The sequence below is a fragment of the Brienomyrus brachyistius genome, unplaced genomic scaffold (assembly GCF_023856365.1).
Source record: "Brienomyrus brachyistius isolate T26 unplaced genomic scaffold, BBRACH_0.4 scaffold114, whole genome shotgun sequence".
Taxonomy (NCBI): domain Eukaryota; kingdom Metazoa; phylum Chordata; class Actinopteri; order Osteoglossiformes; family Mormyridae; genus Brienomyrus; species Brienomyrus brachyistius.
Genome location: NW_026042389.1, coordinates 418365 through 430364, shown reverse-complemented (window position 1 = coordinate 430364; position 12000 = coordinate 418365).

Sequence of the window (12000 nt, the reverse complement as noted above, 5' to 3'; positions counted from 1 at the left end):
GAAGATTTAAACCGGCTGATGTGGAAAATGAATCACTATTGTAGGAGTACTTCACAGTACTTTAACAGAAAAACTGGTGTAATATTACATTTGATTTCACAATGTGAGTTTGACGTCAGATGTCACTGCGTATCACGTCGACATCGTACGTCAGTTTTTGGTTTTGAGCGAACGCGAGATGATGAATGAATTTGAAACTGAGAACGGCACAGTGGTTAGTGCTGGCTTCGGTCCAGGGCCCTTTCTGTGTGGAGTTCGCATGCTCTCCCCGTTTTCGCCGGGGACTCCAGGTTCCTCCCACGGTCCAAAAGCATGCAGGATAGGTTGACTGGTGAGTCTAAATTGGCCCTGTAGTTGTGTGAGTGTGTGCGACCTGCGGTGTGTAGGTGACTGCCTGGGCTTGGTTCCTGTCTGCGCCCCTTGTTCCCGGGATAGGCTCCGGTCTCCCCCGCGATCCCAGTTGGGATTAAGTGGTTTCAGAAAATGGATGGATGGACGCACCGCCCGATCTTCAATTGGCGGTGTGGCAGCATATTAGCTTTCCGGTAATCACAAACGAGGAGGAAACAGCGAGAAAAGCACAGACAAGACATAAACTGCATGCAAACATTGTAATAGACTGATAACATACACAAACAGGTCCACTGGCACCACCGTGAGCTGAGTGAAGATTATTAAAAGGGCAAAGCACGCTAAAAAGCTGCACATGCAAACCTTAGCTTATTTATTTGATTTATTTTTTTTTATTTACTTATTTTGATTTGGGATTTTTTTCAACAGTATTTTATTCAAATTCAGTTGCACTGTTCACAACAGTGTCAACAGTTCAGAAAGATAAATATAAGAATATTTTTGAATATATTTGTCTGCAGCTCATTCTGCAAAAAATGAGAAAATTGTATCGTGAACTCAGAATCGTGAATCGTATCAAATGGTGAGTTGAATGTATCGTTACATCCCTAGTTCTTACAGTAGTACTATGGTATGGTGGAGCCACATGACAGGAAGGCAGTACATTGCGAAGTCTGTTAAGAACATCATTCGCACTGAACTGCCCTCCATTGACCAGCTGTACTTTAACTGCCACAGTAACAAGGTTCAGTCTATAATCCAGGACTCTGACCACCATCCACAAACACTGACTAGCAGATTCATGAACAGCTTCATTCGCCAAACAATTCAAACCTGCAGCTTTTGCATCCCCTGTAACAGTCATTTCCACAGCAGCTGCACTGTACAGCTGTTACTGCACTTTATCCACCACTGACCACGTATCATCCAGTTTTGTCCTGCTTTGTATCGCACTGTTTCTGCACCATGTTGTCTTGTACTCCCTTGTGTTGTTATGCACCATCTGTGTTGTTCTGAGCAGTGCCATGATGCAATATTACAAAAAGATCTTGAGGAAATGCAGAGTTCTGGAGGAGATTCTCACAGATCATGGCATGTGTTTATACTGAAGAAACTGTACAAATTGCTAGACATAAAACACAGGACTGGCAACTGTGGTACGTTTTAACACCTTGATAAAAAACTTAAAATCCATAGTAAGTAGGACAACCTCATAGAACCTTTACTAGTCATTGTTCAGAAGATTAACACGGATTAAAAACCATTACTATGAAAGCACGCTAATCAGTTAAGTTGATTATGTGGAGAGAGAGAAAAAAAAACTGTCTTTGAAAAAGATCAACCATAGAACGAAGCTGCAGCATTGACACCCCCTAGTGGTGATTTGAAGATAGTTCTGTCTGTAGCAGCTAAGCAGTAGATTTGGCGTCAGGTGCCATGACAAACTCAGTGCTGCTCGGTTTGAACGGCAGAAGCACAAAAATAAAGGGGGCATCTACTGCACGCCCCCCACCCTTGAAAATGGTACAAATTATCATGCAACAGTTTTCTTAAGTAAGTCTTTTTGGGCGTCTGCAGAAACCTCCACGATGCGATTGCCCTGATTAAGAAGTGCGCAGCGGATACAATTTGGGATGCATCGTTCATCCGATTTATTAATATATAATTATTAGTATGTCTATATTATTTTAGAAACGTTACTTGACGAATATTTTTCATTGAGATTGATTCCCCGTTTAAAATTTTGGTGACACTTCATATTTTTTAAGAGAGACAGACAATTTGACGCATGCAATTTGCAGAAATATGTTGTGCCGCTATAAAGTACACAGGCAGCATGACAAACATAAGTACTCACTGAAGCCACGACATACGCCCGGCTGGCCCCAGCGGTACCCCTAAGAAGAAGGCTTTTTTCACAACCCACGACCATCACGAGGGCAAAAAAAACTGAATAGCCTAGAATTTAGTTAATTACAAGGCACATATTTATTGGAGCAAGAGCTCTAACATAAAACTACCTTGTAATTATAAAGTATTATGGCTGTGAACAATGTACAAACAGGCACAGAAAGTAAAATACTCCAAAAATGCAAAGAACCTAAATATTTTTGTTTCCACCGATTCACTCTTGATGTGTTAGGAGTCACAGTTCAGTAGCCTATTCTTCAGTATCTGCATTTAAGACCACCAACTGCTCTTTCTCCTCCTTCGCTCGTCGGCTCAGAGTATTGGACTTGGTAAGTAATGTTGCCCTTTTGGTTCCAGCAGCACTCTCTGCTTCCTCTGCCATGTGCTCAGCATCCTTTTGTAAACTCTCACATACACTTTCCAGTGAGACTCTCTTCCTCTTGAGTTCCTCAAGTTTTCTTTTTTGCTTTTCGCTCATCTTTCACCTTTGGTCAGAGGCGCTTTGGTTGCTCCCCCACACACTCTGACATGGTCGCATATAAGCCTCTGTGCAACAACTGTTTCCTCTGATAAGTTGCAGGTCTCCACCTCTATTCGTTCCACTTCGGCTTGCCCATAGGACAGCAGCAGCAAGTTCTTGCAGAACATCCAGAGGTCAGGATAAGGCCCACTAACTTTTTGATGTAAAAAGACATCAACTTTGGATGGTGCTGAAGGAATGAAGGATATAAAATCCAAGCCTTTTGCCTCATTGTGCAGGTGATTATCAGACTGCTGGGATATTGCATCACCTGTAATTACATTAATTACAGTAGATTAGATGCAGATCAACAATGTCAATACACAGAATCACATGTAGAATAGGAAAGTGATTTATAACCCAATTTTCCTATGATACCATAAATGTGCAATCATTTTAATTTAATCTTGAGATATCTCTAGGCTCATCAAAGAAAATATAACTGGGCTGATGCTTCTTTTCAAACACCAAGAGTCGGTCTTCTAAATACTGCTAAAATCTACGTGTTAACACTATTCAGTTCAGGGACGGATTATGGGTTGTGTGGGCCCCTGGGTAAAACGTTCGCGAGGCCCCCCCCCACCACCACCACCTGCACCACCACCACAACCACCACAAGTCAAGGGCCCTTGGCAGCCAAACACCCTCCCTATAGGGTCAGGGGCCCTCTAAAATAGACAAACGAAAATACATTGCTGATAAGCGTTGCAAATTGTTTTGGGCTTGGGGCCCACGGGCCCCCTGCACCCCAAGGGCCCCTGGGCAGCGGCCCCGCTAACCCGGTTTGTAATCCGTCCCTGATTCAGTTAGATGTGAAAAAAGAAAAGCATAATTTAAAAATAATATTCTGAACTATCCTATTCTTATCCTATGATTTACCAGCAGATATCCTGCCTGCCAACCGATTCTCCTGCGCAAACTTCTGCATGAGATTTCTCCTTTTCTGCTGGCAGTTATCTGGCTGGTGTGCATTTTGTTTGGGTCCAAGCACGTCATCTCATGTACAATCGAGTACTTCAGAGGGCATTTATCCAAGGCCTTTTTGCACATTTTTGAGAGCACAATCTGGCAATTTTTTTTAATCTGAAGGACACCAAGGTCACTTCCACTGCCTTTGGCTCCTGACTGTCTCTGACAAAAAGATGGTTTGTCAAATTTCCAGAATCTTTCTGCACACTCAGCCCAAGGTTAACACTACCTCAGCTGTACATATCAAACCAGCTCAAACTCCATGTTATTCACATATTTTTTACTTCACAATTGTTTGATACATTTGTATGTAAAGATACCAGTGAATTCACAGAAGTCCCACCTTGATGACAGCCATTCCTATATCCACCTCCTTTGGACTGAGCCAGAGTTTTTGCCTGTACAACAGCTGTACATGTTGCTACACAACACTTAAACATTCTATTTCCTCAATGAACTATTTTTTTTGCAGCAAAAGCCATGAAGCAGCAATAAAATCTTTAAAATATGCTTACCAATAAATATGGTTCTCCCATTTAAACACATGTAAAGATAAACCATGGATATTTAAAAATCATGGGTTCGTTAATGAGTTTAAATGTTATTGAATGGCTTACCTTAAACTTCTCCAGTAAGTCTTCAGCGGTGGAGTGGCTCATGTACTGTGATCCCAGAACCAGGACTGCACTCGAGAGCCATTCTCATAATTCACCCAATACCTGACATGCACATCCAGTTGTTTTCTTTTGATGGTCCTGTTCATACTTACGTCAAACATGACAACGAAGCTCCCTTTTAATATATGGAGCGAGTCCAAATCGCGCAAGAAAAGCGGTTTTATCTTTACCACAAGTGACCCTGCGAGTCAGGGAACATCACCCTGGAGACGGTGTGAATGTCATCATTGGACGTATAGGAGTGATGTCGGCAAACCGTTTGCAAAGCCCATAGCACTTCTGCTTTCAGTGTGGGTTGAGGAGGATGTACTGAAGGCATTATTTGTCATGGGATCCGGAGACACTGCCAAAACGGGTGTAGGCCTATCTTTAGAGGTTGTACTTATCTCCACTGAATAAACATTTGAGGAAAATTTTTAGGTTAAAATCTGGGCTTATTCTATACTGAACAAAAATATAAACGCAACACTCTTGTTTCTGCTTCCATTTTTCATGAGATGGACTTAAAGACCTACAATTCATTCCAGATACACAATATTACCATTTCTCTCAAACATTTCTCACAAATCAGTCTAAATGTGTGATAGTGAGCACTTCTGCTTTGCTGAGATAATCCATCCCACCTCACAGGTGTGCCACATCAAGATGCTGATCTGACATCATGGGTAGTGCACAGGTGTACCTTATACTGCCCACAATAAAAGGCCACCCTGGAATGTGCAGTTTTTTGCTTTATTGGGGGTCTGGGGACTCAGAACCGGTCAGTATCTGGTGTGACCACCATTTGCCTCATGCAATGCAACACATCTTCTTCGCATAGAGTTTATCAGATTGTCAATTGTGGCCTGTGGAATGTTGGTCCACTCCTCTTCAATGGCTGTGCGAAGTTGTTGGATATTAGTGGGAACTGGTACACGCTGTCGTATACGCCGGTCAAGCACATCCCAAACATGCTCAACGGGTGACATGTCCGGTGAGTATGCTGGCCATGCAAGAACTGGGACATTTTCAGCTTCCAAGAACTGTGTACAGATCCTTGCAACATGGGGCCGTGCATTATCTGTCTGAGTGGCTGGTCTCAGACGATCTTGGAGGTGAACCTGCTGGATGTGGAGGTCCTGGGCTGGTGTGGTTACACGTGGTCTGCGGTTGTGAGGCCGGTTGGATGTACTGCCATATTCTCTGAAACGCCTTTGGAGACGGCTTATGGTTGAGAAATGAACATTCAATGCACGAGCAACAGATCTGGTTGACATTCCTGCTGTCAGCATGCCAATTGCACGCTCCCTCAATGCTTGTGGCATCTGTGGCATTTTGCTGTGAGACAAAACTGCACATTCCAGGGTGGCCTTTTATTGTGGGCAGTATAAGGTACACCTGTGCACTACCCATGATGTCAGATCAGCATCTTGATGTGGCACACCTGTGAGGTGGGATGGATTATCTCAGCAAAGCAGAAGTGCTCACTATCACACATTTAGACTGATTTGTGAGAAATGTTTGAGAGAAATGGTAATATTGTGTATCTGGAATGAATTGTAGATCTTTAAGTCCATCTCATGAAAAATGGGAGCAAAAACAAAAGTGTTGCGTTTATATTTTTGTTCAGTGTACATTGATTTACAGAATCAAATTTAAAAAACAAAGATACACTGATTTTATACAGATTACTAACTTTTGGGGATCACAATACAAATCTAAATATTTTAGACAAGTTACTTATCTGCTTATTGAATGGTGGGCGAAAAAAATATCTGTATAGTGTCCATTATCTAAAACCCCGCAATGACGTAGTTTGTGTTGTTCTTAAAATAATATTAACTTAAACGGTCAATCTGATTTTCTGGAGGAAAAATAATAGTTTTGATGAATCAACAGCTTGGGAAAATAGTCGCTAGATTAATTCAAAGAAAAATTGTCTGTAGTTGCACCTCAACAGTATAACCAGTGATAATACTATATAAATAAAATTAAAGTAATGGCACCAGCATAGACAGACACAGTAACAGTACAGAATGAGGTAACAGTGGCAGTGTGAGGAAATGTCAGCGTCACTGGCTGGTTAACAGCAATGGGGAGGAAACTTGTCTCTAAATCTGGAAATGCTTGTGCAGATGGATGGATGGAAGGTGAAAAGTGACAGTGCTGGGTGGCTAGAGTCTCTCAAGGTGCTGCTTGCTTTTCTGAGGCAGCACCTGAAGACGATGCCTTTGACCGCCAGAAGCTGTGTGCCCGAGGAACTGGAAGCTGTTGAAGCCTCTACAGCATCCTCTGCGATGTAGATAGGACTTTGGGGAGTCATCCGTTTGCGAAAGTCCAGGATCAGCTCCTTGGTTTCTCTAGCGTTGAGGGTGATGTTGTTATACATGGTGAAGAGCTGGGCCTACAAATCCCAGCATTCAAGAGGTGAAAATACAGACTTAGAGGGAATTTGGGAAAAGTGAAAAAATCCTCTTTACTCGTGTCTGTATAAATCTCACCAAGCGTAACTTTGCAGATTAAAGACTGGCTGAGAGTGTAAATGTAAACGCTGATAAGGAGTCAGGAACAAAGTGCTCATGTAGTGCACACCTGGGTCCAGAGGGCCCTTGTTCAGATGGAAAACTGAACAGGCATCTTTTGTGCTAAATGACAGCCGGTGCTGCTCAAGATGATGGACACTATGGGGAAATAAAAAAAAAAAGAGTTTTGAATGAAAAGACACACAAGAGTAACAGTGCAGCCTTGGTCACGTCTCCCCAGCTCATGACTGGACCAGGCTCCACATTGACCCCAAAACTGGCTTTACACACAGGAAACTCACTGAAACTCAACACAACATTGTCCTGATCTTGCCTGGGGAGTTTCACCTGGTTACTGAGATGACCGGCAGCACAGACAGTCTTACCAGCAACAGATATGCTATTAAGGGGTGCGAAGCGTCTGCTGCCAGCACATGGCTTTATATCTGTCGGCTGCATTTGCGCTGCTCCTCCCTCCTATAAAGAGGACAGTTGAACAGCAGTGTGAAGAAAGGGCACAGAAGCAGAAGTCAGTGGAAAAAGCCCCATTACTAACCCTAAGCCCAACTTACTGCAAACAGCCCACTGTATTTCATATGTCTGCTTCATATTTTCCATTTAATTGCCATAATCTCTGGCAGTCAGTGACAAAAGTTATTTACCCTTAAACAGTACTGAGATTGAGTAGAGTGAGGTACTTAAGCGGTATTATGGAAGAATAAAAGCTGAGTCCCATGTCCAGGCGAGATGCGTAGCTGACAGGCTGATGAATGTTTCAAACTCTTACCTCCACCGTACTGACAGAAACGGCGAGCTGCTGTGGCATCATGGCATTAAACTTCTGTTTCTCCAGGGAAGAAAACAACCAAGACCAACCTTAATAATCCACACACTTTGAAGACTGACATAAATGGTAAATATGAGACGTAAATATCATCCAACACTACCAGGTACTCAGTGAATACTCAGTCATGCAGAAATATAATCTAAAGTTATAATTATGGGGACACGTGGCCGTCCACTGCAGGTGACAATGTCCTAAACTCTTTCATACTTAAAGAACACATACAGTTATTACTTTGTAAGGATGCATAAAACTCCAGTTCAGTAAATTTATGGAATATATACTGCAGCAACTACTTTATAGTCATTTATTAAGTAACTGACTTATTTCTTCCCTGCGGGAACTTGTAATTATGCTGAAATAAAAATGTAACTTAACAGCGTTAAAAAGAACTCAGGAATCCAGTCCAAAATGCTTTAGTTTGACATGTGATCAAAATTCAAACTAAATTTCATAGAGTAAACTAATACATGATAGCATCCATGCAAAAGATCAACGGCAGAACAGGGGCTCTTAAGGCAGACTGCATTAAAAAGGAATTAATCATCTCTCTCAATTTAAATTTGGGATAATAATTCTCTTCAGAAGCCTCCATAGAATAGTGCATCCATCCCCTCACTTATGTGTAGAGACGTATCCTAAGGCTCTGGCAACAACATTCAGGTCAACAGCATCAAAAATTTCACAGCTAGTTTTAAAACTTGTTTTTCACTTTACGTTACAGCAAGTTAGTTAATATTAAATTATTGCAACGTGCAGATTAATAGTCAGAAAAGGTTTTTGAAATTTACATAATGATAAATGAGAACTATATTTGATTACTAATTACTGTTGACTAATTTCCTGTCTGGACTTTTCCCCCTTCATTGTTAAAAGTCATTATATGTCTGGGTGCCAGTCAGTGGAAGCACACAGACACCTGGCCTATTCATTCAGCACCAGCCCATCAAGTAGAGAATTCAGCACCACGGACAGTGACCTGTGTTACTATGACATCAGGTCATTGGCTCTAAATATTTTTCTAGAAATAACTAAATGGCTCTATTGTAGAAATTTCCAGCCAGAGACTGGGTTCCTATATGAAGAGAATATTATTATTCAGACAAAGAAAATAAACTACAGAAAACTAGCTCTGCATGTCATCTCCCCTTTACTCCTTAAGCAGGGCACACGCACATCAACAAGTACCAATGCAGCAAATACAGATGAACAATTTCACAGCTTCAGAAGAAGTCAGATTTCTGTGTAATTCAGAGATTGTCAAAGACTTCTGATAGAACATTTTCTGCACTTGAGTCTAATTTCAAGATAAATTGCACCTGGGTCTATTAAAACAAGGTGATGCTGCCTGACCTACCAACCAAGGCTGGGGAGGAAACGTAGGAATACAAGGAAAGCAAGGAAGAAAAGCAGCCACCCTATCTCATGGTCACGGACACAAACATCAGGGAGTGTTATGAAGAAGACACCACACTTAGGACCATTGGTTTTACGCAGTGAATTACACCAGAGAGAGTTTTTACATTCTAGCTGTGTTATGTAACATTCCTCAGCCTTCAGCTTTTTTCCCCACACAATGCAGGACATGCAGGGGTGCCAAACAAAACAGTGGAGCTGCAGTGTAGCCAATTATTTCTTTCAGTAGTTTTAAGATGGTTTGTGAGGTTGTGTGTTAGAGATGGCGGTGAGCAACACTGAGGCATCTCAGGGAACCATGTTGCCCATATTAAAAAACATGCACGCATGCAACTCAGGCAATCCAGCATTTCTTATTTCAGTTACGTATGACACTGCATGTTGCGGTTTTACATGTTCACTACAAGTCAGTGGTTTTTTCCTTGTATGATTATGGCCACATTCACACCAAAAACACACTAGACATACTGTACAAGGCACTCAAGGGAAAAATTCTCAGAACACAAAGTGAATGTATCAACCGAAGAAGGATTTTTCCTTTTCGGAATATTCATTTTTTTCCATGTGGAACCACTGTCCATGATTCAATTGAGTGCATTCAAAGAATGATACATCAAAACTAATAGTGACAAAATATTCATTTAATATGCATTGTACATGAATGTAGGACTTAGATGTTGATGAATTTCTCATCAGTGAAGGGCATATACACTTAAGGGGTATTATGAAAAAAAAAGTTGAGAACCCAGAAGTAACTATCCGATTAAAGATGTAATCTGGTACATGTGCAGACCAGTGATGGATATGTAAATGATTCAAATTGCAAGGAGTTGGCATGTTTAATCACCAGACACAGGATGCCTCGTAGTCACATTAGACAGTGTTAACGGCACTTGACGGAGTTTGATAGGGTTGCATTGCGGGTTTACATGAAGCCAGGTGGTCATGTGCTGCAATTGCATGTGGGCCATGCGGATATCACAGTGGCCTGATATTGAAACCAATGGGCACGTGAGGCATCCACACACGTCGTGAAGTTTCTGGTCATCCAAGACAGACCACGCCAAGGAAGGATCGTCGGATTGTGCTCCAAGCATCACAGATCCCCATGACACCTGCGCCTGATATATGGACACAGCTACTGGACTCTCTACAACACCCTATATCATCGTGTCGCGATGACTGGCATCAGCTGGACTACGGGTTCACCGTCCCATGCATAGGCTGCCGTTCACAATAGCACAGAAACGGTTGCGTTTGGAGTGGTGTAGTCACTGGGAGGCATGGACTGATGGACTGATGACGACTGGCGTCCTACCATGTTCAGCGATACATCTCAGTTCTGCAGTACCACAGATGACCGTCATGTGCGTATGGTGGCGCTGCAGGGAGAGGAGCAATCCTGCCAATGCTGTGGAGTGACACACCACACTCTGACGGCACAGTGGTACACCATTGACATCCTAGTAGTATCCGGGCCCAGGGGTGTGCTATACCCTACTGACATGGGACCAGCAGTGTGACCATACCGCCAACTCCGTGGTCCGTTTGATCTGATGATTATAATCATCGCGATACAGTCACATGCCCTTTCATCACATGCAGATTTCATTTTCACAACTTAGTCTGTTGCCCTTCACTTTTTTGCCACTGAGTTTGTGTTTTGACACTAAGTTGATGGGAATTGATTATTTAAGCGTCATCTAAAGAGCTTATATTAATTGGGTAAATTGCATAAGACTCACATGGTATTTTGAAAAGATTCCCATATGCGCTGATTAGCTGGGGTTGATCCAAGCAGCTGTGCACTTTTCTCCTGTAACATAAAAGTTTGCTTTTAGGACAGAAAACAAGGTTAAGACCATATTATGTAGTTTACATCTATCAAAATAAAACCAAAGTCACTGTTACCAAAAGAGTAACCATGTGTTATCAAATTTCCTAACATTTTGCTTCATCTTACTTTGGATGCCCATGGTTAGGAGAGAAGCAGAAATCTGCTCAATCATAAGAAAGACTTTTATTGCTACAGGGAGTGAGATCTTGTTGCAGGTGACAAGGCAGGATAGAGTGTGTTTAGAAAAATAATGAAGAGGGAATGTGAGTGTGAGCTATCGTGGCATCTGTGTATAACCCAATATGGCGGCATCCTTCTGAATGTAAATAACATAGCCGGCTTAATTAGCTTAATCAAGCGTAATTGAACTAAGGAAAATTTAGCAATATACTTTCCCTGCTTGGTGTGATAAATACAGCAGCAGCTGCTGGTGGACGGGCTACAAACAGACATCAAGAAGAAATCCCACCTCACAGCCATTTACTGTACCAAACCCCTTAATGTAACTTGTAAAGATGTAGGTATTGGCGTATTCACACATTCATTTGCAGTGTCCACTTCCTGTCCAGTAAATTTGGCAGGACGGAATTTGAATAACCTATAGGTCTGACTCATGTATGCGGCTGAAGGAGTAAAGATAGAATGGGTGAAGAATCCTGTTATACAGTCCTAGTAGACCGAGAACCACCTGATTGCTACTGTAGTTGGAATCAAGGGCTGAGCTGCATGGTGGCCTGGGGGACAATCATGAAAACACAGACCCACTGATATCCTCAAAACCCACAATCAAAAGGGGAGTCAGGCACGGTGGCCAACCACTTGGCCCGTTAAGCCACATGGTGGCCCGATGAGCAGGCAAACACACTATGGGCTAAGGGGTACAAGACAGAGGAGAGAATAGGATGGCCAGTGACATGTGAACAGGACAAGGCAGGGATGGATTCTGACATAGGTACCATACTACTTTGTTTAAA